General features: G+C 37.1%; 1 protein-coding gene and 1 long non-coding RNA gene across 3 annotated transcripts in view; one reads left to right on the forward strand and one right to left on the reverse strand.

Annotated features, from left to right (window-relative positions):
* Window positions 1-26,970, forward strand: part of ADGRV1 (adhesion G protein-coupled receptor V1) — a 471,359-nt gene that overhangs the window by 360,915 nt on the left and 83,474 nt on the right. The window lies entirely within an intron of this gene.
* LOC135321063 (uncharacterized) lies at window positions 1,531-26,271 on the reverse strand. The gene is made up of 3 exons (XR_010380482.1): window positions 25,889-26,271; window positions 22,158-22,247; window positions 1,531-2,356 (listed from the first exon to the last, which is right to left on the reverse strand). It is a non-coding gene; the product is annotated as an uncharacterized LOC135321063 (long non-coding RNA).

The raw sequence follows: 26,970 nt of genomic DNA on the forward strand, positions 1-26,970 counted from the left end.
AAATGTTGTATTTGGCCAAGTCCCTTCATTATGTAGTTTATTCTTTCATTGTTTTCCTAATATTTTTGTTTTTGTTAACTTGATCTCGGTTTCTGAAAAACTGAAAATTCCCAATGTGATTATAGAGGATTGATGTTACCTTATATCAGTGTTTGCCTTATATATTTCAAGACTATCTTGTTAGGTACATACAGGATTCACACTGTTAAATGTTCCAGGAGGGACTGTTCTTTTTATTATTAAACAGTATATCTTTTTTATCTCTAGCAATGCTTATGACATTCTATTTGGTTTTGTATAAGTATTACCATCCCAGCTTTCTATTTTGCTGTGACATTTCCTGACCCTTTACTTTAAACTTTATGCATCATTATTTTTAGGTAAATCTCATGTGGCATATATCTGGATTTGCTTAAATCAAATCTGAAGCCCTATTAGCTAGTGGTGTTTAATACATCTACATTTCATGGTTGTTGGTAAACTTTGAGTTATTTCTACTAACTCATTTTGTATTTTCTATAAATCTGAGCTTTTTGTTAGCTTTTCTTTTTACTGTTCTTTCATTGGTTTGATTTAAGCAATTCAATTTTTTGCTTATATGTTTGTATACTTTTTAAATATATATATATACTTGACAAAATTTTTAGTTAATAATGTCTTTAACCTTTTTTTGAATGATACAAGGACCTTTATTTCCTTGTATAGTTGACGATTTTTTAATTTTAAGTTTAGCTAGACGAGGGTTGTTTTCCACAAGAATTCCCTGTACTCTTTGATGGAGCCTATACAATTAACAGGTTCCAGACCAGTTTTATGTTAATTTCTCAGGTTGATGTTCCTGATTATATGAATATGTGAATTTGGATGTCGCATCTACATGGGAGTTCAAACTTCTGGCTAGCAGCTATTTTCCACTTCCTCAGGGCAGTGAGCAAAAAGACTTCTGGTTCCGCTCTCATGATCTTGGCAGCCATTCATGGCACCTAGGCTTCTGCACATAACTCAGTCCTATGACTTGCAGGCAGAGCCCTGCCACCGCCACACAGGCATGAAACCCAGGCCTCCCTGGTTCTGGTTGCTCTGTGAGTCACAGGTCTGCCCCCATTGACCAATGTGTGGCTTTCTTTTTGGAACGTAAAAATCTGTTGTTTTATATGGTGAGTTAGATTGTATGTTTACATTTTTAGTATTCTTGTTTATTGTTAAGTAATTTGTTTGGAGCAGAGGGTAATTCAGTATAGTCAACCATATTGACTTGAAGTCCAACCCCTACATTTTATTTTAAACTAATATTCAAAATATTAGTGATATATTGTTTCATATTTCTTATGCTGCCTTATTCAAATACATTGTTCTTTAAGATTTATTTTTTATTGTTTTGGGTCACTAAGTATTTCAATTCCTTTAAAAAGGGAAATAAAGTACAGTATATAGAAATTTTCAGCCTGCTGTTTTGCAATAACTTGATTTTATACGTGAATCCCAAAATTTTAAAAATTTTAAACTTTTTACTTAATGTTTGGTTGAACATTCCTAAAAACATGGTAACAGTGATTGCTTTCTCTAAATCTTCCAAAATGTAGCTGGAAGTCCAAGTCCAGGGTAAACCAGGATGCTACACACACATTTTTCTGAGGCTTCTGAAAACCAGTCAAGGTCAGTCTAAATACAAAATACATTACATTTCAATCCAATAAGACCTGCATGCAAACTTTAAGCAGGTTAAAATCTGAATAACACAAAACTCGTGGGAAAGTAACACAGACTCATAGGTGGCAGCACTGCAACAAGTTTTTATAAACATTTGAAGAGAGATTCAAGAAGGGTGGGGTTATTAACATCAATTAATCTGTTTTGTTTTGGGAAAAGGATCCTTTTAGAGCTTTTATCACGTACTCCATCCTCTCAGGATCACCCTTCCATATAATGGTTTTGAGAGCTTGGCCTGGTTCCCCATCACAGGAAAGGTGAGGAGTACAGAGTCCTCACCTGTAGCTCCGTGCTTGGATTCCTGCATTTCTTGTATTTTCCCTCTCCACTCTGCATTAGCTTTCATGAGTTTTCTTCTCTGTCTCTTATCAATAAAGATGGGGAACATAGCCATCTTTTGCTTTTTTGTGTCCTGCTAAATTCTGAAAGCAACGAGTCAGTGTGAAGAGGAAATGAAACAGTATAATGGGCATCTTGCTTGACATCCTTATTTTTAATGCTTCTTCTGTCATCTGCACCATAGTGACTTTCTCAGTGGCTCTGTTTCAGCTCATTCCTTCTTCCATCATTCAGCTTGTCATATCTTCTCTATCCTTCACCCTCTTTTGTGTCCTCAACTCTCTCTTATCTCCCTCTTGGGCTGCCCCTGAAAAACGAACCAGTTTTTTTCTCACTTTCTTTGAAAAGCAAATCAGCCTTTCCTTGGTCTCATCTCTTCTTTCTCTTGAGGCCCACACCTTTACTTCCCAATGGCCTGTTAGGAAGTTTTACTAACCAAATTATATTCCTAAGAAGAATTATATTTATCAGATTTTGGAATAATATTTTTTTCTTCCCCAACATGTTTTAGAATCATTTTACACTTTTTCCTTAACCTCAGTTTTCTGAACTGCTTTGACTCTGATTTTGTCAAATAATACAAATTTTAAGAATGTACTCTCCAAGGATGTGATGGGTAAGCTATTATTATTTTATAATTGTATTATTAACTAGCCCAATTTAGTTAAATTGAATCAGGTAGCACATGTAGGCCAACATGTAAAAGCAGAAGGAATCCAAAAAGTTCTTGAATTTTTAGTGAAATTTAGAAGCCAATAATATAGCTTCTGCATCAGGAGCAAAGATAAATTCATGTATCTACCTGTCTGGTTTCACATCTTCCACACTTGCTAGCTATGCGACTTTGGACAAGTGATTTAACCTCTCTGCTCTTCAGTTTTCTCAGCTGTAACAGCTAATATTAATAATAATAATAATAATAATAATAATAATAATAATAATAATAATAATAATAATAATAATACCTACCTCATATGGATGTTGTAAGTAATAAATGAGTTAGTACATGTTAAGCTCTTAGAACAATGCCAGGCACTTTATTAGCTAACATTCACATACCCTGATCACACACATTTTATCAAGTACTTGAGAACAAAAACGTGATTTAAAGAAAGAGGTTGACCAGTTGGAGTTTTAGATTAAGTATCGCAGATAGCTGACATTTGAAATAGATTTAATGAAGAAACTGTTGTTTTCCAACTTACTCTAATATACTCCAAATAAATCTAAAATATTCATAAGGAGGTAAGACATGCATGTACCCTTAAATGGTTCTTAGTATTTTTCCTGGCCTTTTGGAAAATATGATAAAAGCAATTTACTCATTTCAGGAACTATATTAAAACAATAGTGCTTGCATGCTGGATTCACAATTTCCATGAAGCCCATCCTGGTACCTCAGCTTAAGAATTCATGGCTTAAATATTTTCTTGGATCAGTCTCCTAAGGCAAAAGAAATATAAGCAAAAATAAACAAATGGGACCTAATTAAACTTAAAAGTGTTTATAAGCAAAATAAACCATCAACAAAACAAAAAGGCAACCTACAGAATGGGATAAAATATTTGCAAATGCTGTGACTGACATGGAGTTAATATCTAAAATTTGTAAATAGTTCATACAATTCAATATCAAAAAAAAAAAAAAAAACCCAATCAAAAAATGGGTGGAAGACCTAAATAGACATTTCTCCAAAGGCATACAGTTCGTCAGTGGGCTCATGAAAAGATGCTCAACATCGCTAATTATTAAAGAAATACAAATCAAAACTACAATGTGGTATTACTTCACACCAGTCAGAATGGCCTTCATCCAAAAGTCTACACCTGCTGGAGAGGGTGCGGAGAAAAAGGAACCCTGAACCCTCCTACACTTTTGATGGGAATGTAAATTGGTACAGCCACATGGAGAAACAGTATGGAGTTTCCTTAAAAAAACTAAAAACAGAGTTACAACATGATCCAGCAATTCCACTCCTGTGCATGTATCTGGAGAAAATTCTAATTAGAAAAGATATATGCACCCCAGTGTTCACAGCAGCACTATTTACAATAGCCAAGACATGGAAGCAACTTAAGTGTTGCACACACACGCACACAGTGCAATATTACTCAACCATAAAGAGAATGAAATAATGCCATTTGCAGCAATGTAAGTGGACTTAGAGATTATCATACTAAGTGAAGTAAGTCAGAAAGAGAAATGTAAATATCATATGATATCACTTATGTGTGGAATCTGAAAAAAAAAATGGTACTTATTTACAAACAGAAAAAGACTCACAGACATAGAAAACAAATTTAGGGCTACCAAAGGGGAAAGCAGGATGAGGTGGGGGAGGGACAAATTAGAAGTATGGGTGTAACAGATAGAAACTCCTATATATAAAATGAGTAAGCAACAAGGATATACTTTATAGCACATGCAGAAAGAGAGAGACCCATGGAAAACTGTCTCTCAAAATGTGTCCCATCAAGTCTGGGGGAGGGGAACAATATTGTCATATGTTAGTTGGAGAAAGAGGAATAAAGTTAAGTATGTGGATTAATAGATAATCAATGATCTCTTCAGTATAATAGGGGGAATGTGAGAGGAACAAGATACACATAGTGTTTGCCTTCAGGAAGCTTACAGGTTTTAAACAGATAAGCTTTAAACTGGTTAATTGCAATGTGGATAAATTGCACCAGAGAAAATTAAATTAATATGTGAAATTATATATTGGGAGGATTTGTTCTAGTTCCTGATGTCGAAGAATGTGTCCCTGAGGAAGTAACAGTGTAGTAGAAATCATAAGGTTAAGAGTAAGGGATGCAGTGTTCCAGGTAGAAGGAAGAGCCTACTGCATGAAGGAAGCTGAGGTTATTTGAGGAACTGCAAGAAGACCAGGATTATCAGATAAAACAAGCAGGGGCTAGACTGGATTCCGGACTTGATCTACATGACAATGCAAAGTTACTGAAGGGTTAAGAGAGAGAATATCGTTATTATATTTGTGATTTTAAAAGCTTCCCCTTCACAACAGTTTGTTGCATAAGGAACAGGTTGTAGGGGAATAGGTGAATGCAGACAGTGGAGATAAAAGCTTATTTCCATAAGCCAGGCAAGAGGTGGTAGTGTTCTGCTCTGTAGACAGTGGCAATGTAGATGAAAAGACATGAATGGATTCAAAAACTTTAAAGTATAGTTGTCAGGCCTGGCTGATTGATTTGATTTAGAGGAAGAAAAAGTCATGGATGATTCTTAGATTTCTGGCGTGGGCGACTGCACAGGCAGAGTGCCTAGAAAGAATTAACTAGCCTCTTGAGGATTTATCTCATAAATTCACTTCTATTTCAGTGACAGCAAGCATTTTAGATTATATACACATAAGGAACCTGATTCCCTTCAGAGCTCTAAGAACTGACTTTGGTGCAGATAAAAGATGAGTGGTAGGGAATTCAGATGTTCCATACCTCCTAACCTCAATATGTAGCTCTTCTTTGCTTAAATTCACTGAAGGAAGAATACCTTTATGCTATCAGTTGACAAAAAATTATGCCTCAGATTTTCCTACCAGTGTGATCCTTTCCAAGCTGTATAATTTAAATTAGGGTATAATGCCATCATTAATGCTCCCTAAATTCCCAGGGTGTTAACTCTGAGGCTTAAATCCTTTTCTCATATTGTCCTACTGTTCACAGACATTTTGACTGTATCTACAACCATATCAAATGTGTTTTGAGCCTGATTTTCATGATGTGTAAATTACTTCTTAAGATTAAGGAACTCCTAGAAGCATATTCTTGGAATATTTAAAGTGTAATTGACAAAAAATCCAACTCAAACTAACATAAGAAAACATAGCTCATGTATGTTAAAACCTTTAGAGCAGAGTAGGATTCAGGCAGCGCTGAATAAAGCAGATGTCATCAGGTTTCTATCTCACTCCATGACTCACCTCTGGATTTTTTAGTTACTTTCAGTATTGGCAGGCTTTCTCCAGGAGGCAGGAAAAGAGGCCACTGGCAGGTCCTAGCCTACGTGATCCTTCTGGTTTCTTCAGTTTCCCAATGGAAAAGTGTATTGTTTTCCCACAATGAAAATAGAAGACTGAGTCACGTCCCCATCCCTAAACCAATCACTGTGGCCAGAGGATGAAGCACTGACTGTCCAACTCAAGTCACCTGTTTGCTTTGGCCAGTTTAACCAGAGCTGTATGTAATCTCTTCTCTATAAGAAAAGGGAGATGTGATTCCAGACCACAAGGAAGAGGTGATGAATATGCATACAAACTGGCAAACAATAGATATCATTTCAGGGAGGAAAATTAGAAAAATGCTGAAACATCACTGAATGATTTCAGTAAGAGTAAAATTAGAGTTACAGACCTGAAAGAGTAAAACAAGGAGTATAAATGTAAGATGAAGAGAAAATAAGTTTGCAATAATACAGATAAAAAGATGAAAAGACTACATTGTGAATCAATAGGTGCCAAAGTTTTAAAATCAAGAAAATAGAAGGATGAATAAAACTATGTAGAGAGTATGGAAATGATGATTTAGTTTCACTATCTTACTACCCTTAAATGAGTTGCTTTTATCTAAGCTGGGAGTTTTCAACTTAAAAAAAAAAAGGCTGAAAACAAATTGGAAAGGATTTGGAAGAGTTCTCCAAGGATGCATAGTGGGTAGAAAATGAAATGTTAAAATCAATAAGTATGAATGTAGTGCTTTGTCTATGCGAAATAAAGCCTTTTGAGATGGAGACAAGATGCAAATGTATTGCAATAGTAAAAGACAAATTGAATGCTTTTACATATACATGGTTCTAATTCAGAAAAAAATGACTCTTTCTGCATCTGTATTCAAGATAAAACAGAATAAAAGAAGTATGAGCAGAAGCATTAAACATTTGGATTTGAGGTAGAGGAATTTTTAGCTGGAAGTTAGTAAGAGTTGAAATGCATTCAAAGCTTTCTCTGAAATCTTGTAAAATACAGCTCCTTGTTATACTTTTGACTAGCGGGGATCCTGTGCTGCTTAGAGGCAAAGAGTTAGCTGAGTATAGGCTTCATGAGGGGCAGGAATCATGTGTTCTACAAATTTGCATCTTAGGGGCTGGAACATAACAGACCCTAAAATATTTGCTGAGTAAATGTGTGTTGATGCTAATTTGTGTAATACACTCAGTTCTTAATTATCTGTGTATGCAGTCTTTGTTGTGAATCTACCAAACAAATATTATGCTTGTGCTGGTGTTGTCAGCATGCATAGCAGACTCCTAGACTGCCAACTTTCTAGCTACTGTGTTTTCAGTGAATAGAAGCAAGATATGCTTTTTTTCCATGCAGGGAGGTGGTTAGATTTGTTTGTTTGTTTGTTTGATGGAAGTACTGGGGATTGAACCCACTGAGCTATACCCTCACCTCCAAGACACGCTTTTAAGCCAAGTAAAAGATTAATGACAATGTGAAACTGATACAATTTCTAATTATCTGCATTGTTGGATCATCTGGTCTATTGTCTCCGTCTCTTATTGTCATCAACCAAGAGTTCATTTTAACAATCATTATGAAAGGATAGAGTTTATTAATATCATAAATTAATACTAAATAAAAAGCACATGCTCATAGCACCTTTATAAATAGATTCAATGTTGAATCCAGGTTAAAATGGAGTTGAATGATAGAATATAGGTTCAGCAAAGAAACTGAAGGCCCATCTTCTACATAACTTCTTCTGTAGTCGTCTCATTTATTTAAGTGATAATAAGTAATAACATCTGACTATGTTAAATGACTTGCCCAATGTGAAATAATCTCTTTCTGGCAGAACCTCGACTAGAGTCTGCTTAAAAGACAAAAATTTTCTGAAGCCAGAGGAAAGTTTTCAGAGACTGTATGTTAATAGAAATAATTCATTTCAATTGGTTAATATAATCTATACCTTAATCCCATCATAAGATTTCATTGATTTGTAATTTTCTTTTTCATGATGCTCTGAAAACAGATTGAACACATGCAGATAAATACAGGCTTAATGTATTTTCCTTTCTCTTTAGGTATAAGGAACATCTTAGATTTAAGAACTGTGTATTTAAAATTAGGTCTCCATTAGGAGGTAATTTTAAGGGTAAAGAGATGAGAAAGTTATTTAGGCTTCGTGGAGGTTTTAAGCTTGAGGTTCTTCGTTTTATTGATTTGCCTTCAGTCTGATTACTCTGATCCATACACCATTGGCCCAGGAAGACATGCTTTCAGTTCAAAGATCTCCCCAAGCTCTGCCTGAACTTCTCTGGAATCAGTTGAGTAGTTAATGCATTATGGAAAGATTGTGCTTTGCTACAGACAGTTGTTTTTATTTTGAATAATAGAAAACTGCAATAGTCATGCTGTTAGGAGTCACGGTAAGTAATAATGGATTATAAGTATCACAGTACAGTTGGTGTATTAAGAAAAAGCACCTTTCTTACAGCCACAAAGTAAACTGTTTTATTTCATTCACATTTGGGCCAGAGCTGTCCATTTGGATATCACAAGATGTGTCTACTACCTTGGATATTAAAACAATTGTCATACTGCTTCAGTATGATACACCTTTTGATTTTTAGCCAGTCACATTGTAGAGGACTATCTATTAAATCAGGATAATGTGATCTGAATAAAATGTCAGTATTAGAAAATACAGCAGTCTTAAAAAAATAGTAATACCCTACACATTAGCAAACAATCTCTGTCCTGTTTCTTTCATGCATTTCTAAAGTTCTGTATGTCAGGGCTTTAACAAAACTGTGCTCGTAGACCCATAAATGGGAGGCACCCGAGAAGGCAGCCTCCATCATGGTTTTACATGGGATCATGAGCACTGAAAGCATTCACTGTTTTGCTCCGGCTCTTTATTGAGACCCTTAAAACTTGATTTCTGGCTTTTTTTTTTCCCTTCCCAAGAGAACAAACAAGCTATAGTTTGAGCTAGTAGTAACCCACAACAATTTTATTAATGTGTGCTCAGCGACAGCCTGAACCTTCTGTGGTTGCTTTATCCTCAGTCCAGTGTTTATCTGCAATTTCCTGTTCACCATTTGGGAAAATTAGATGTAACCCTTTTAAGAAGCACCAAAGTTCCATCTCTGCTTCATTATTTCAGATGTAATCAAAGAAATAAACCTATGGAGTGTTTTTGGCTATAATAAGGTAGAGCTGGCCATAGCCTGGACCCAAATCCATCTGTGTCCATTATTCTTCCAAAGGAATTTTTATTCCAGGTATAGCTATATTAAGTGTTATGTTGGTTCAAGCTGATAAATCTTAATTTTTTAAATTAAAGGTGGTATCTTGTATCTTGATGACGATACTCTTTGGAGCTCTAGAAGTTCTTGCTAAAACTTTTTAAGGAGACTTAGCTCAGTGCCCAGCCCCAGCAGCCCCCTTGTTTAGAGAGGCAGTGTGGTGCAGTGGTTAGAGAAGGGACTCTGGAGGCAGACCACGTGATTGGTTTCAAACTCTGATTCTGCCTCCTCCTAGAGTTTAACGCAGAACAAGTTATTTAACCTTTCTGTGCCTTGATTCCCTGACTTACAGACTGGAGATGATAAATATTAGTAACTACCTCTTGAGATTGTTGTGAAGATTAAATGCTGTTCCACTGATTCTGCTCTTATACTGAGGAGAGTGCCTGGCATTTAGTAAATAACACGTATGTGTGTTACGCAGTTTTACAGCTGCTCTTATCTCGAGACCTTTACTCCTGGTGTTCCTTCGGTCTGGAATGTTCTTCTTCCAGGTACTCGCATAGCATGCTCTTTCACTTCAAGTGGCGCTCCTCAGAGAAGCCTTTCCTGACCATCTTTTTCACTGTTTATCTCTGTTCGCTGCTTTATTTTTTTTATAGCCCTAATCACCATCCAATCCTATATTTCTTATTTATTCCATCTTTCTAACTCTGTTTCTTTAAAAAGTATGTAATCTCAGTAAGTTTGATTTGTTTTGTTTTTTGGTTTTTTGGTTTTGGTAGCACTGTCTCCCTAGAGTCTAGAACAGTGTCTGACATATACCTAGTAGGTGCTTAACAAATATTTGGGGAGTAAATAAATGAAGAAATTATGATAAAAAGATATTTAGAGTACATTTCTACAGATATATGGATCTTTCTGTCAGAATGCCCTAAAGCGCAAAATAATCAGAATTACTCCAGAATGAACTAGATCCTGGTTTTAGGTTATGCTTGCAGTGAATCGAAGAACCTATCTCATACCCCACACTTGAGTGTTCTTAGTGATTCACATCGTAAGCCTGACCTTTTAGTTTGACGTCTCAAAGTCATTTTGTTTTCAGGATACATGAAATTTAATATACATTTGAATGAGGAAAGAAAATGGTAGAGATTTAAAGATTTAAGACATTTCTTCACACACAAAGATGGCAATATTTTCGATCACTGATAAGGAAAGTTTTTTATGTAATAATCACTTAGTGTGCATTTTTCTCAGTATTACGATCGAAAGTACTTTCTCATTTTCAGTTCTGAATAATTCAACAAGCTTTTTTGTTGAACTTTTGCTTTGCTTTAGAACATACCTCAGGGTAGAGGAGGCTCTTTAAGCAAGTTAAGTAAAAATGGAGATGTGCAGAAAATGAAAGACTCTGTAAACCTGCATGAGATTTGTGCTTGCTTTAATATTGTGATTTCAGTATTTTTGAATGAGAATAAATTGACTTTGCCTTTTGAAATCTCATTTAAATACATACTGGCAGTGCCATAAGGCTAGAAGAACAAACATTTCTTGTTTCTTGAACCTTTATCATGTTTAGTATTGAGCAGCATATAAAAACAAATAAATTGTAACTCTTGTTTTGGGAAATCTTACAGTCTGTTTAGAGCAATAAGACAAAAAAATAATAAGAGGTCAGTACAAACAGTAAATTATTGGTGATTCAGAAATTCAGTTGAAGGAAAGATCATTGTGGGTAGATACGGTTAGAGAAGGACTTGAAGAGAGGTTATTGGAAGGAGGTTAGGACATTCCGTGCATAGATTTCAGGCTGCCTGAGCAAAGATAAAAATGGGCCAGTTAGCATGAGTGGAAGACTGGAGCAAACGGTTTGAACCTGGAATCATCCAATGGCCAGAACATATTTTAACAGTTTATTGATACCTTATAAATGTAAATATCACCTTTCTCTAACTGGATCCCTACTCTTGTCTGTTCAAGTTTTCCAGTGAATGCTAGACATGCATTTTAGTAAGTTAGCAAGTACTTAACTTAAAAAAAAAATACCATATATTTCTACTCACATTTAGCTAAGTCTTTTGATTAAAAATAAAAGCAATCCACCCCAAGGTAAAACTATAAAGAAAGATATTCTTGTGAGGGTACAACGAGAAACTTCTGGAAATTAAAGGCAAAGCAACCAAAATATAAATGCGTTTATGGCCATATCTCTTTTAGTAGAATTCAGTATGAGAAAGACTCAACTTAGACCTCATCAGTCAAAATTTGGTGACCCTAGTAGAGTAAAATTAACATCTGTCTGTGATTCAAAGATCTGTACTTGAGCTCTAGTTCCCAGAGTACCTAATAACTGTAGGCAAATTTCTTAGCCAAGAAAATAGTTCCCTTGTCATTATAAGAGGAATCATGGTATCTGCTGTGACTGTCTAAAAGGGAGATAAGGTGTGTGACAGTGCTTTGCAAACACTTTACAAGAATGTGGTTCTAAGATATCACCTAAACTAAACCCCCCTATTAAGACCTTGCATGAAACCAAGTGATAATCTTTGACATACACTGATCTGATAAATAGGCAATTTATTTGACCACTGGCCATAGCTATCAAGATCTTTTTTTTTCCCTATACATGTAACTAGTATGTTAGGGCTCTTGAAATCTGATCAGAAAGTACGACCATCTGCCACTCATTCTTGCTTTATAATTTGTTCAGTGGAATAGAAGTCTTCTGCCCCTTGGCAAACCATGTGACACTTATAATCACTCTTAGGAAATAGAAAGTCCTGTGGTTACTTTAAATCACAAAAAAGATGGTCTTGATTAAATTATGTAAACATTCCAGTCCCATGGAACGGTCAAAGTTGCTAATTTTATTCAGTTTGAACTACTGCTTTTCCATCAACAAGGGCTAACTGTAAAAGCAGGTCTTTTTGAAAGACCTTGTAAGTTTGTTTTCTGTTTTTGATGCTTATAAAATAATTGAGATGGTACCCTAAATAAGGGAAACTTTAATCATTTGATCTGTATTCAAAGCAGTAATAACAAATAGTGTATAATTAATTTCTATTTATTGTTTGTATCAAGATGGTTTTTCGAGATGGTAATGATACATTATTTATAATAGCAGTAGAGATGGAAGTTGGATTTTTCTAGGAAGTGGAGTGCTCAGGACTTCATTTTTTCCAGCTGATGTATTTCCACATGCTCAGTGTTTTTGGAGAGTGATTCTCAAAATTCATGTGTTTGCTTATGAATTTGTCAGGCCTACCCTCTTTTTAAATGCAGTCCGAAATCTAGGATGTTTCTTCCATTCTTTCAGAGAAAATATGAAGTCTGGGCTAAATGGACTTTTCACTCTTAGGTGCAAATTATTCCAGCATTTTTTAAGTCTTATTTTTGTATTTTCCTTATGATGGTCCATTTGGAATGAGGCAGCCCAGGTGGAATAAATAAATTAAGTTAAATAATTAAATACATGCATGTCACATCAAATGACCACACGTGGACACTTGTTACCCTGTATTAATGCAGACTTGTAGTAAATATTATTCAGTGTCTTTACTGGATAGCTTGTGCTCAGGCAAATACTGCGATTTAAGGGATGACTATAATCAAATGAATTGGATTCTATTAAGATAGGAAAAAAATATATCATTCTCAGGCTAATCTAAGATTCAAATCACCAGGGTCTTTTGATTATTTTTGAGGGGAGAATGCTTTAGGCAAAAGAAAGAAACTGAGTGTAAGTGAGAAAAACAATATAGCTTATGAGGTCTAGAAATATCTCATATAAATCTGTAGGCTTATCAGATATCCAGTGCAACTATTTTACGGACGTGAGTCACGTGCTGGCCTGCCCGGGACACCTGGCGTTCCAGGTGTCCTCCTCCAGATCCTGCTGATGAAGAATTAGAAAAAATGATTAACCATACCTATTTGGGTACACATGGTGACAGTGAGGATCTGTGTGTTTTAGAAATAACGTGATAGGATTTTTTTCCCTAGCAGAGTAAGGTATTCATTAGGTGGTATTCTGCCATTCCAAGACTAGCATTAATTTATTTGGGACAACATGTTGGTGATAATACTGGAATTTACTATCGTTTCGTATTGTTTGAAAGAGATATTTGTTGTCAACTTCACTGATTTGGTCATAGAAAAATCTCATATCTCAGCTTTGCTTCTTAATGGGAGACTTTGTATCTCTCTGACAGTTTTGTGTAATATTAGTAATTCCCAGACCTCCATAGTGACCTTATCCGATTTTATTTTCCATCATGGCATTATCACCATCAGATGTAGTATGTGTTTATTTATTTGAATTTTTTTTCGTATTTTCTGCCTCTCAGGTATCGGTCAGATTCCAGTTGTGGTCTAAGAGAAAGTTTTTACGTTTTAACTTCTTTCTGAGAATTTAGCTCAGGACAAGGTTAGATTACAAAGAATGAAGACAAAGAAGTATCCTCTAGAAAGTAAGCTCCAGGAGGGCAAGGACTTTCTGTTGTGAGGTTGTTCACTGCTCTGGCCCTGGAGCCTTGAACAGTCTCTGGCGTTTAAAAGGTGCTCAGTAAATACTCATTAAATGAAAGAATGGAGAAAACAATGCTTGTCTTATGGATTTGTCACGAGGATTAAACTGATGATTGTGTGCAAAAGTACCTAACACAGTATCTAGTGCAGGAGATGGAATTCAGAAATCCTAAAAGAACTCACACGGCACCCAGAAATGGCCAACCTGACTTTTAAATGGATGTAAACTGAGAGATACTGATTAAATGAATGTTTTAAATATAGTTGGCTTCTGAAAATTATATCCAGCATCCTGGTTTTTTATATTGAGTGAATTTTTTTTAATAATGATAAGTTCATTATGATTTCATTAGCAATTGGCTTTATGTTTGGCTTATAAAAGCTTCTTTCTTATAAAAGATGGAATAACATCCTAAACATTTTACCAAACCATGGGCTGAGAACTACTCGTGACTTTATTTGACCGGTACCTTGGCACTGTTTATTTGGTGATGATTACACCTTAACTGTAGAACGAACTTTCTAGCGTTTCTTTTCTGTTTTATTAAATTAATGTGAAGGAAGGCCAGAAACAGTACTCCACTTGCAACTCCAAGCAAAGGCAAGTATTAACATCAGGATCTCTGCTGTGTGTTTTTACGAGGATTATAGAAAAGGAGTTACAAAAAATAAGACATTTGATATTAGCGTATGTGATAGCCTAAAAACCTCTCTATTTTCTTGATCCTTTCTCGAAAAGATGCATCTTAGAATGTAACTTTCCAAAATTGCATAGTAGTAGCATTTATTAGATGGATTATAGTGTTTTGTACTCTTTCTGGTTGAAAGCGTTGCACTACAGGAGAATCTCCGCTGTATTTCTTTTAAGACTGCTACATGCTGATGGCTACACTGCTTGTAAGCTATCAGGAGAGTCCAGCTTTAGACCTAGCATTTTATATACCCTGTGTCTTGTTAAGGATGTCTATGTCAGACTCCAGTTATACTTTAGGAAGGATTTTTATTTATCAATAAAGAACAAATTTACATTGAAAAGATCAGGGGCAGTACAAAGGCCTCTTCTCCCTCCAGAAATATTGTTTCTTCAGTATTCTTCAGTTCATTGCTTTTATCTAATAGTAGTACTTTCTTCAGTTGTTAAGTTTGACCAGTTTCCAGCTAACAAAGGAAAGTGTAATTTTTCAAGGGTGGTGAATTACACCTCTACTCCACCCCGAGCCCCCTCCACGCAGCTGTGATCTAATGGATCACATCTTGTTGTGTTCACTGGGTTGAAGGGTCCTGAGAAGAGAGCATTGATTCAGTAACTGCTTCCTTCCTGGTGCAGCTGCAATTTCTGAATCGTCTGGCTTCTTTTGAACTTCTTATATGGCTGCTCTCTTGAACTTTCCTCCATAATTATGCTTCACACAGACAGTAGCGGAGGGGGTGTGAAAAGACGGGTCTCTCTTTCACTCCAGGTCTTTTCTCTGAATTAGTAAAATACACAGTCCGTATATCCTTGGACCAATCAAGCCTATGTTTTAATTCTATGTAGTCATTAATTCTGGTCCCTGTCCCAAGTCATAGGCCCCAAATCAGAGCATACACACAAATCCTTGGCCTTGAAAGTTTTATAGCCCCAGAGGAACAAAGATTAATCATAATTATGTTATCTTCCTGAAAATCTCAGACTGTGCTTCCTTCTCAAGAGCACAGGTGATTCCTGAAGCAACAGGAAACAAAGCTGAGAAATTTTTGAGCCTTGCCTTTTCTTTGCCCTTGTCCGGGAAAGGGAGTCTGGCTTTTCCAAGGCTGTCCACATCATTTTCCTATCAGGTCACTTAAATAACAAATGTCCTTCTTGATTCTCATGTCATTTCTTTCTTGGCAAATATGATTTCACCATCCAGCTCCCCTGCACACAATAACTCTCTCCTGCCTTTGAGGTCCCGCCACGCTCCAGGTGGCTGTGTATCACTCATAACACGTTCCAGTAAGATTTAGCACAAGCCTCTCCTCCACAGGAGACTCCGGTCTTCTCTGGGTCAGGGGCCATGTATGATTCATCATTGATGAATAGCATGGCAAATCTCGTGCACAAAATCTCATGCACGTAGTTGGTACTTCATAGATGCACATTAAATGAATAAATAGCAGTCATGTAAAAGTCGATACTGTAGTTCTCATGGATATAAGATCAAGAGTATTGTCTGTTATATGACACAATAACCATGTTGCTCTCCAACTGGAAAGAGTTGTGCTTCTCTTGAACCACTGAGTGTGTGTGTTCGCCCCTAAACATATGCTAGAGAAAGCACACCAGGATGAATGTACAGCCCATTTTTAGCAAATAGCTCTTCAGTACCCCACTCCTGATTCAATCTTAGTTTATTTTTTATTTGCTCCATTTCTCTCATTCTTATTTTATGTTGAGGATATGTCTTTATAAGCTACTTAAAACCCTTTTAGGAACATTAGTTAAACTTTAGTAGTTTATAGAAATAATACAGAAATGAAAAGAGGGTCAATTACCCCTTTGCTGAGGAGGAAAGTAGGGGGAAAAAATCCCCGAGGATACTATTTATTATTACTCAGATACTGAAATAACATGATAGGAGCCTTTAACACAGCTGCCTTAACTGCCAAAGGAAATGTCTTCTGAGGACATTAACATAGCTGTGAAAATAACAGCGTAGTCACAGTAAAGGAGACCATGGTGTTGGCCTGCGCTCCTTTAGCTTCAGAACAGCAACCACAGAGAAGCGCATCCCTGAGCAGTTAGGTGATCTACATCCCAGTGTAAAGACTTCATCACCCCTCACCTTTCTGTGGGTTCAAATCTAGGATTTAGTATAGACAATTTTGGGTCACCGTGGCAGAACCAAATAAAGATTTAAACATACATATTTTCAAAGATTGTATGTCTATCTTGCTTTCAAATGACTGAACATTGACCCACAGCCTTACCTTTTTTTCATTTGTTTGATTTTAATTGAAATATAATTGACTTACAGTATTATAGTAGTTTCAGGTATACTGTGCATAGTGATTCAATGGTTTTATATATTACAAAGTGATCACCACAGTGAGTCTAACAACCATCTGTCACCATACAAAGTTACCAGTATTAATGCCTATATTCCCTATGCTGTACATTGCATCCTTGTGAGTTATTTACTTTATAAGTGGAGTTTGTACACCTTAATCCCTTTTCCCTATTTCACCCACCCACTCCCTCTTCCTGAAAGCCAGTTTGTTCTCTGTATCTATGAGCCTTTTTCTGTTTTATTATGTTTATTCATTTGTTTTCTTAGGTTCCATGTATGAGTGAAATCATATAGTATTTGTCTTTGTCTGACTTATTTCACTTAACGTAGTACCCTCTGTGTCTACCCGTGTTGTCATAAATGGCAGGGTTTCTTTCTTTTTTATGGCTGAGTAGTAGTCCATCATGTATGTATACCACATCTTTATCCATTCATCTGTCAATGGACACTTAGGTGGCTTCCCTATCTTACCTATTGTAAATAATGCTGTAATGAACATTGGGGTGCATATATCATTTGGAATCACTATTTTCATTTTCTTGGGATAAATATCCAGAAGTGGAATCACTGGATTATATGGTAGCACTACTTTTAATTTTTTGATTTAAGTCATTGTTGTAGGTGCTGAAGGAAATGTTTGCTCTTCTGAGAAATGGTGTTGGACACTGGATTAGAGGTGATGATGACTTTGCAGATAAGCTTGCTATTGCAAAAAAAAATTATGATATTTACCAAATATATGAAATAGAGTATTAAATGCCATGTATAATTTCCATCCATGAGTTAGCATTATTAAGTTTTAGCAAATAATTAAATCAGTTCACATGCTAAAGTGAATGGTGATGGCTGTCCTTTATTGAGTCTTTACCACATGCTAGGCACTATGCTAAGCACTTTAATCAAGTTAATCTCATTTAATTCTCACAACGCATTTATGAAAAAAATAGATTTTATTCATATTTTATCAACAAGGATACTGAAGCTCAGAGAGGTAAATTCACTTGCCCGTAGTCACATAACTATTAGAAAGCAGTGCCAAGGTTCACAGCCAGGGCCATCTGATTCAGAGTCCACATCTGTAAGGACTTCACTTTTTCACTCCCTGTTTTGTGAAATCATCATTTCCTTCTTGTCTTCCATTTAGAACATCCCAGACAAGTATGGGTTTTGATGCATTTTCCTTCATAATCAAACCCAGCTAGATTAGTCTCTATTCTTGGCGATAACAGGCAGCAGAATCTTCAAGCAAGTGTTTGATTTAGAGGAGATGGTATCTTCTGACTTCTCCCCACACACCCGAGTGATAGGCTTTCAAATGAGTTATGACAAGCAGTCTCAACATTTGGTGATATTTTATCATTTAAAAGTATCAATTACAAGATTTTATCATTTGAAATGATAAAGAGGCATGCATATCACACTCTTGAACTTTCAGCATGTTCTAAAAATTATTTCCACTTTGTGGCCCATGAGCTTTTATTTAAAGAAAGAGAGAAAGAGAAATAAAGAAAACAACAAACTTGTGTACCATCATAAAGGGAAATTTCTGAAGATGTTAGCTGGCCTGTCCCAGCTCTACATTGAAGAAGTTTGGCTACAGTTAAAAAGGGAAGAACTTCAGCCAAAAAATCTTTACTGCATGTTAGATCGTGATTTTTTTTAATTAAAAGAATTCAGAAAATTCATGAAGGAGATAGCCCTAAATTTTTTATGGCAGGTTTTGGACTATTTGGGGTTTTCTTACCCATTTATGATTAGACTCAGAAATTAATATTACTCTACTCTTCTGATTTCATTTCACTGCCCTGAAATCCTGTTGTTGAAATTACAGGACTTGAAAATAACAGGAACATCCTGTTGTCAAAAATAAATTCCTTAGGATAAAACGTTAATTCAACTGAAGCCAAATTTTTTTGGAGGGTAGAAAGGACCTCAGCGGGAGGGGAGTTTATGAATGACAGGCTGCCTTTTGGAATTCACTGCTCTTTCTTCATATTTTTCCTATATCAATTTATTGTTTCGTGTGAATTTTTATATTTAGCAAAAATTTAGTCTGTGGTGTCGTTAAGAACTTTCATGAGAGGAATAAGTAAGGTCTGAGATGTTGGGGTCGAGAGGTTCTTGTCTTATTTGCAGAAAGAATTCAGAGACAAGACACAGAGGTTAAGAAAGCAAAGCAAGGATTTATTAAGGGGTAGGTAGTCCGCTCTCAAGGCAAGAGCGAGCTGACCCAGGTGTGTGGCTGCCCCAAGTTCCTTGGCAAGCTCATTATATGAGTGTAAAAATGAATGGGCAAAATACTCATTGGTGGGGAGGGGTTTGGGGTCATCTTTCCTGATCTTCATCCCAACTCCACCTTTCCACGTGGGGAGGAGGGATTTTTCATTCTTACTTAGTCTTGACTGGGAAGTTGGATGAGGTCATAATGAACAAAAGGTTACATTTGGATGGGGGTATCATAAGCGAAAGGTTACATTTGGACAGAGGTCATAATGATCGAAAGGTTACATTCGGATAGTGGGGATTCCTCTCCTGTCCCACCCTTCTGCCTCCAGGACACTTATCAACCCAGAAGGTGTGGTTTTTCATTAGTGCAAAGGATCCTGTTTTTCTTGGTCTGCCCCAGGATCCCTGTTGTTTACAAGACGTATGGTTTTCTGCTATTTGCCTGTGTCCCCCTTTCTCTGCTCATATCTAGCTACCTGCCTGCTCTAACAATTACTGTTGAGTATTATATTCAGAAATGTATGTGTTTATTGTTTCATTCTATGATTTACTCAATAGTTCCCTAGCTCCTGGGAATTTCATGTGCAAAGTAAAATAAAACACTGGGGATACTTTCTTTAAAAAGGGATTTTGGGATTATTAGGAGAATATGACCCCTGGAAACATTTTGGGTTATTTTTCTTGAGTCTGACTTATGCTTTGGACCCTCACTTGGATTACTGACTTAGGAGTTTAGACAGTCAGGTCCTGGGCAAGCTCAGAAATCCTTGAGTCTTGGTTTCTTCACCCATAAAGCTAGAGGGAGGGTGGGATGGCCCTAGCTATTCCTTCTAGTTCTAAGATTCTATGAAGAAAAAATGTTTTCACAAAGTCTTGCTTTCTGATAGTCAACATTGGGAATTGTCCAGCAGTCACCCCATTCAGAGTGCAGGCTTCCAAGAGGCTAGAAATTCTCCCTCTTTTAGAAAACCCTCAGCTAATTGGCCTTTTCCCTCCAGCACCCTTGGCCCTCTCTTCGGAGGTTTGGGTGGGAATGGTGGTTGGGAGGGGGACAGGAGGACAGCGGGTAGGAAACCATCAGTGCAAAGGCCTGGAGAGGCCGCTGCAACCAGCTCCATCTCCTGCTGCTGACGCTTCTGGACCAGGCCTGCTGTTATTTACGTCTGACTTCCTTGAGTATTACCTGCCTCTTGCCGAATGACCCGTAATACCGTTGACTTTTCGAGCTGGAACCAGGTTTCGACAACTGATTTTGCAGAAACACACATGAGTCATGGGGAAAAGCTGCAAAGGGAAAGTTTTCCTTCTTCCCCTCTTGCAGAGCCTTTGTGGACACAGGCAAAACATCTTATTTGCATGACTAACTCTCACTAAGTATCTGCTGACTGGTAAGGAATCCCAGGGGGAAAGAGCTGGAATCAAACCCCACCTCTTTCATGAAGTCTTCCCTGATTCCCTCAGTTTAAAGATTTTTCTATCACTGGATTCATACTGTTGAGCACTTTTCTCTAACACATAAAAAAGTTGACAGATGTTCACACTTCCCTACACTGCTATTTGGTATTGTCTCTTTATTTAAATACAGGTTAAGTCTTGTAGACATAAGAGGAGTTGGGACTTAGTAACAGGTGATAGCAATCATCATAAATACCTTTTTTGAGCCCCTGCAGCAGGCCAGGCTCTGAGCGGGGAACTTTACGTGCATCAACTCATCCAGTCCTCACTCCGCAGTCCTCACTCCACAGTCCTCACTCTACTCTCAGGAGCTGGATGCCATTGTTCTCCCCATTCTAATTTTTAGGAAAGTGAGGTGTGGAGAAGCTCGATACTGGCCCAAGTCACAGAGTCAGTAAAAGGTGGACCTAGGATTGACTCAAGACAGCCTGGTTCCAGTGTCTTCATTCATACCTTATCTACTCACGTTATCCTTGTTTTCTCAAGAGTTGAAAGTTAACACTGTTGTTTTCAGGATTAAAATTTTACTAATAGCACAAAGAAGTATGTAGTGTTTTTTAAACAAAGCATGACTAACTTCCATTAACAATTTCTTAGTGATTTTAAGTCACCATTCAGGAACATTAGTTCTTGCAATGTGCTGTAAATGTTAATGTGAATTAGAGGATACAAGATATGGGTATGTGAGCATTCACTCCTACAGGGAACACTGTGGAAGGTTTTTCTTGGAATATTTGCAACTTGCACATAAAGCCACAGAAATGTGTGGGCCTGATCTTCAGGACAATGTAATGTGGTTGCTGTTTAGTAATATGTAGTTGATTAAAATCACTTCTACTAAGTGATTCTTGCCCCGTTGAGAAATGATTACCATTGCTGTCAGGATTTTTTGCCACTTAAAGCATCCACATCATTAACAGAGTGGCCACAGTGTCACTTTTGTAGACATATAGCTACACTTTTACTTCTCTTGTGTTTCCCATGGGCTCTAAATGAAGCACAGGTAAGTGTATTTTAAGAGTATTTGCGGAGAGAGCAGTACTTCAAAGCCTACGGAGTCTTAATCAGAGGAAGGATGGAATATTTATACTGACATGAAATACAGTCTCTAATTTCTTCTGACTATTTCTAAGTGCTTTGAGTTTATTGAAATCTCACATTTAAAGCACAAAAAGTCACATCTCCAGCATCAACCTGAGATCAGAAAGTACTTCATCCTGCCTGTGTGATGGGAGATTTGCCTTACCTGAAGCTGCTTTCCTGCTAACAGTCATATCTGAGTATCGTTGTCCACAAGTGCAATTGTGATTGGAGATGGGGGGTACAAAAAGATAAATTTTTTTGGACATTAATCTTGTATTCCCACAGTCACCTCTGTAAATTTAGTTTTAAACTCAGAAAGCCATATAATTTTACTATCTTCAGAAACAAGAAAGCCATAGGATTCGTCAGAAAAAGACTTTTTTGCCATCCATTCAGGGGCTTGGTGAACAAGAGGTAAGGGCAGGACACCTTTGAATGCTCGGGGACAATGACATTTTCCAGTACCTAACAATTTTGTATTATGAGAACAGAGCATTAGTACATGCAAAAAAATAGCAAGTCAGCCTGACCTTATTATGATTAAATTCTGAAGGGGCTTAATTCACTGGAACCTACCTAGAGCACAGTTGGCAACCACTGTCCAATAGACCAATTTCAGCAGTATCATCCAGTTGTTCAGGGAACAGATGGCTCAGAATTGAGTTTCTTGGAAAAGGGGGAAAAAAAGAAAAGGTCATTTGAGAGGGTATCATGATTTTCAGACTTTTTTTTTTAATGTGTAACTTGATCTTTTTTTAAATTTTTATTTTATTGAGTTATAGTCAGCAGACTGTTTTTCAGTGACTATCTCTATCCTGTTTAAACCTTGAGTATTTAATGAGCTAAGGATGTGGGCAACTATTGTCTCATTCAAAATTGGTATTCAGTGAATTAAAATATCTGCTCTTTTTGAAGTAGATGAAACAATATTGCTCCAATCTGTCCACAGTTTTCTTTGCTCAGTCTTTTCAAGTAATATAAGCATATGGGCGCTTTTTAAGTACTAAAAGGTGAGCCTGAGTCTTACTCTTTGAGGCAATTGTCAGTACATCGAGTTAGATAGGAATGCTCATCGTGGTGCGGAGTAAACTCTAAAACTATTAGACATGGCAATGGTAGCCTCCTACGTCTTTAAGAGCAACGTTGTTTTAAAAATAGCTGTGTGTTGGCTCCCCCTTTATCACTCACTAACTCTGAAATAAGGCCATTATTCATAGTTTAACCATGGCCATGCGAGTGGCATGTAAAACCTACTACAGATATTTGAAGTAAAGGAAGTGGGGTTATAGAAGTATGTGTACCCCAGTGGCACTCTCATGGACATTCCAAAGTGGGAAACGAGGTATAACTGGACCTCAGAGAACCTGGAATTAAAACGCTGAAAACCAGTACTGCGGTCTTCATCTGTCAGGGACCACAGAGTCTCTCGTTCTTCTTGTTGTGAGCATCTGAATGCTCCTCCCAACCCTTCCTTCCTCCTCGCTTTTTTTCTGTCCATTTATTTTGTATATTCATTGTGTATTTACTCCAACATGGCTGTTTGCCCTGAATTTATAACAGCTCTAGTGCCTGCTGCTAACTGGCAGTTATCCATGTCAAATTCTCAAGAGCAAATAGCTGATGGGCTCAGCTCACCTCTTAGAGCTAAGTCACCAAGTTATAAATCAGGAGCAAGGCAGAAGAATGGCTGTCTTTGGGTCAGGTATCCATCTCAGAGCTAGTCACCTGTGTCTGGGTGACCTGGGGCTGGGGCTGGGGGATAGAGGCATATGGCCCATGGGGTCACCTCTTCCAGAAACTGTGAGCAGTGTGGGCAATTATGGAGTACGTCTAGTGCTCACAAGTGACGGAATCCTTACTCTTTCAGGAGTTCTTTAGATACAGTGAGATTGAATATTTACCTTCCATCCACACCCATCATAGCCCGGCACTCCCCTTCTTGTTTCATTCTACCAGTCTGCAGATCTGTTGTGTCCTCTCACTTTATTTAATAACTCCCTTCTTTTCTGCAGTGAGACAGCTCAGATTGCTAATCCCAAGCTCCAAAATATGACAGATCTCTGCTTCGCTATCCTTTTTGCTTCCTGTTGCTTTTCTTTATTTCTGGTTCTTCAGGCTGCTTTGACCATCACGTGTTACAAAATCTCGAGGCCTGATTTTCCCTGGGATTATGTAATCCCTTGTCTTCACTGCCAAAGAGATGTAAGGATTAATTTGTTAATTACATTAAGCTACTTTATGTCGCACGTGTGTGCGAGAAGAGTGCTTCTCAAACTTTCAGTGTGTACATGAAACGCCTGGGGATCTTGTTAAAATGCAGTTTCAGGAGCTCTGTCACAGGGTGCAAGATCCTGCGTTTTTCACAGGCTCCCAGGTAGTGCTGTTGTTGTTGATGAAACAACAACTTTGAATAGAAGGCTAGGTTCACTTGTTGTCACTATAATCTTCTTGATGGGAAAGGACTGTGCCTTAGGCATCTTTATATGCCCTTCCATGTCCAGCACTGTTCCTGGTACATGGTAGATACTCAGCTGTCATTTGGATTATGATTAAACTGAACACACAGGAAATACTGGATTTTCTATGCCTACTTTTTTTTAAGTGAGTGGTTTTCAAAGAGTGCTATAAATCAGTGAAATCAATAGACATTTATTAAGGGTCTAATTATGCAAAGGACTAGGAGAAATATGAAAAAAAATTGTAGTCTCTGTCCTCAAGGAGAACACTGGCATGTTTCCTACTTACTTTAATATGTCTTTGCTAGAATTCTGAAATAATTTTAGAATTGTAGGGGTAGCAGAATGACCCTATTTATGCTTCTAGCATTTGACCTCATATGCTTTATTTTTAAAATTTTTTATTAAAGTATAGTTGATTTACAGTGTTAGTTTCACATGTACAGCAAAGTGATTCAGTTATACATACACATATTTTTTCCTTTCAGATTATTTTCCATTACATGTTGTTACAAGAAATTGAATATAGTTCCCTGTGCCATACAGTAGGTCCTTGTTATTTATCTGTTTTATAAACAGTAATGTGTCTCTGTTAATCTCCAACCCCTAATTTATCTCTCCCCTCCTCTTTCCTCTTAGGTAACCATAGTTTGTTTTCAGTCTGTGAATCTGTTCTTGGTTTGTAAACAGAATTTGTGTCATTTTTTTTAGACTCCTCATATAACTGAAAGCATATGATAGTTGTCATTCTCTGTCTGACCTCATATACTTTGTCATTTTTCCTCATGTACAGTGAGGCTGATGGGACTCTTGTGATGTTTATGTGTAGAGATGCACGTAAGTACCGAGTTTCGTGCCTGGCACATGGTAAATGATCACTGCCAGTGTTAGTGGTAGTGGCGGTAGAAGTAGGAATAGTAGGAGTAATAGTTGTGATTGTTTTCATTATCAGGCTAATCCAGTTTAGGGAAATACTCTGCTCTTCCCCTTCGTCTCTAAGTCCATATGTTATCCTACTATGAGACTTCACTTTGTAGGGCTTATCTGAAATGTAATCTTAATATTGTTCTTGTTTAAAGTTAAAGGAAAATGAATTTAGAGTTCAGCCATATGCACTACTACAACAGAAGGACAGAGAGAATACATTTTCCTACCTTGCAGCGGTTTAGCCTATACTGTTACTTTCTCTTCACTCCAATGTCTTCATAAATTTATTTATTAGAGAAAAATTAGTATGCTTAAAGGATCCCTCTTAACCTCTCCAGCCATTTTGAATGGAACAAGAAATACACACAGAAATACATGTATACATACATACATAAGTCCACAGGTGGATTTAGAATGTACGTTAAATAATGACATCATCTTTGGAAAGAAAGTAAATTGACTATGCAAGGAAAGGACTATTGAACTCATAGGTATTGGCTTTGGTGTATTTATAAATGATAAGCATCTACATAATGAATAACATCTGTATTCTTTAATAGAGCCAATAAATTGTTCTATTGTACTTTCTACGTAAAGTAGAAATCGGTTCGCAATAAATAATGAATTCCTGATTCATCATACATTTAAACATTTTTAGGATAAAACTGGCAGACCATCTCCTTATCCCCAAATAAAGTAGGGCATCACCATGCGTTTCCACGTAGAAAAGAAAAAGTTGGCTGCAGCAACAAATATAACTGTGACGTAGATGCCATTGGTAAAGAAAATCTTAAGGAGACTTACCAGGGGGAGCCTATGAGTCATAACTATTATCATTGTCTTGTTGAGGAGAAGCACTTAACAAGGAAGACCTTTGAAACAAACATTTATTATCCTTTCATTCCCTAGTTGCTTTTTCATTACCTGTGTAACCCAGATGTAATCCACATGTCAGCTGCTTGGATCTCTGCAGGTCCTCCCGTTTGCCAGGTTCAGCTTGTTCTTGAAAATATAATTTAAATGGAGTCAAATTACAGTCTCATGTACAGGGAGTTCCCAACATCCCTTCCAATATTTTCAGCAGTTTCAAGTGGCGCTTTTGTCTCTCCGGGACTCTGTTTCTGAGCTCCACCTTATGCTGATCTCATACAGGAATAAAGAAACTGCGGTACCCCATGCCACCCACATAATTTTTTAATCAAGTTGGGTAATGCAAGTGGAAACACTTCAGTAAATATGAAGTGCCACCTAGGGGAGTAATAATCTGACTAAATTAGAAAGTGACATAAGGCATGGTGAATGGCCCAGTGCGGGGGAGGGGGCCTGAAAGAGGGAAACTTGAAGATAATGAAACAGCATTCACTTGTTTCATCTGGCTGAAAACCAAGAAAAGGATGAAGTCCTCACAAGATTTTGAAATAAAGTAGGATTGTCTGTGGGTCATAATAAGAAAGAAAATTTACCCAAGAAATGTTAAAAGGGAACAGCAAAAGTTACTCACATGATTACAAGAACCCAAAAGAGCATTCACCACCCAGAGAGAAGGGTCACCAGAGTGCTATGAAGTTGGATGAGCTGGTAATTACAAGGAGTTCTTTCCTCGCCCCTTCTCAGAAAGCAAATCCCCATGGTCTTTGTCTCATTTTCTGGTAACTGCCAGATCTGTCCTGGAAGCAGTAGCCACCAGCACGTTAATCAGCTGTTTCCACAGCCCTGCGTGTGCATGGCATTCAGTCTGCTCATTTCTTCCATTACATTCAGTTTTTCCAAGAATTTGTTCCCAGCCTTATTTCAGAGATGATTTCTAACGTAATATTCACAGTTTCCTAACTCCCCACATCACTTTCCTGTGCTCTAATCCCCAAACTACCTGGATGTACTGTACATCTTATTTGGTTGGACTTTAGAAAATTCTGGTTGGTGAGGGTTTTTTTTGTTTGTTTCTTTCTTTTAAGGGTAAGATATAGTTCATTTATCTTGGGAACTTTTCAGTGTATGTGGCAAGT

Source organism: Camelus dromedarius, chromosome 3 (genome assembly GCF_036321535.1).
Source record: "Camelus dromedarius isolate mCamDro1 chromosome 3, mCamDro1.pat, whole genome shotgun sequence".
Taxonomy (NCBI): domain Eukaryota; kingdom Metazoa; phylum Chordata; class Mammalia; order Artiodactyla; family Camelidae; genus Camelus; species Camelus dromedarius.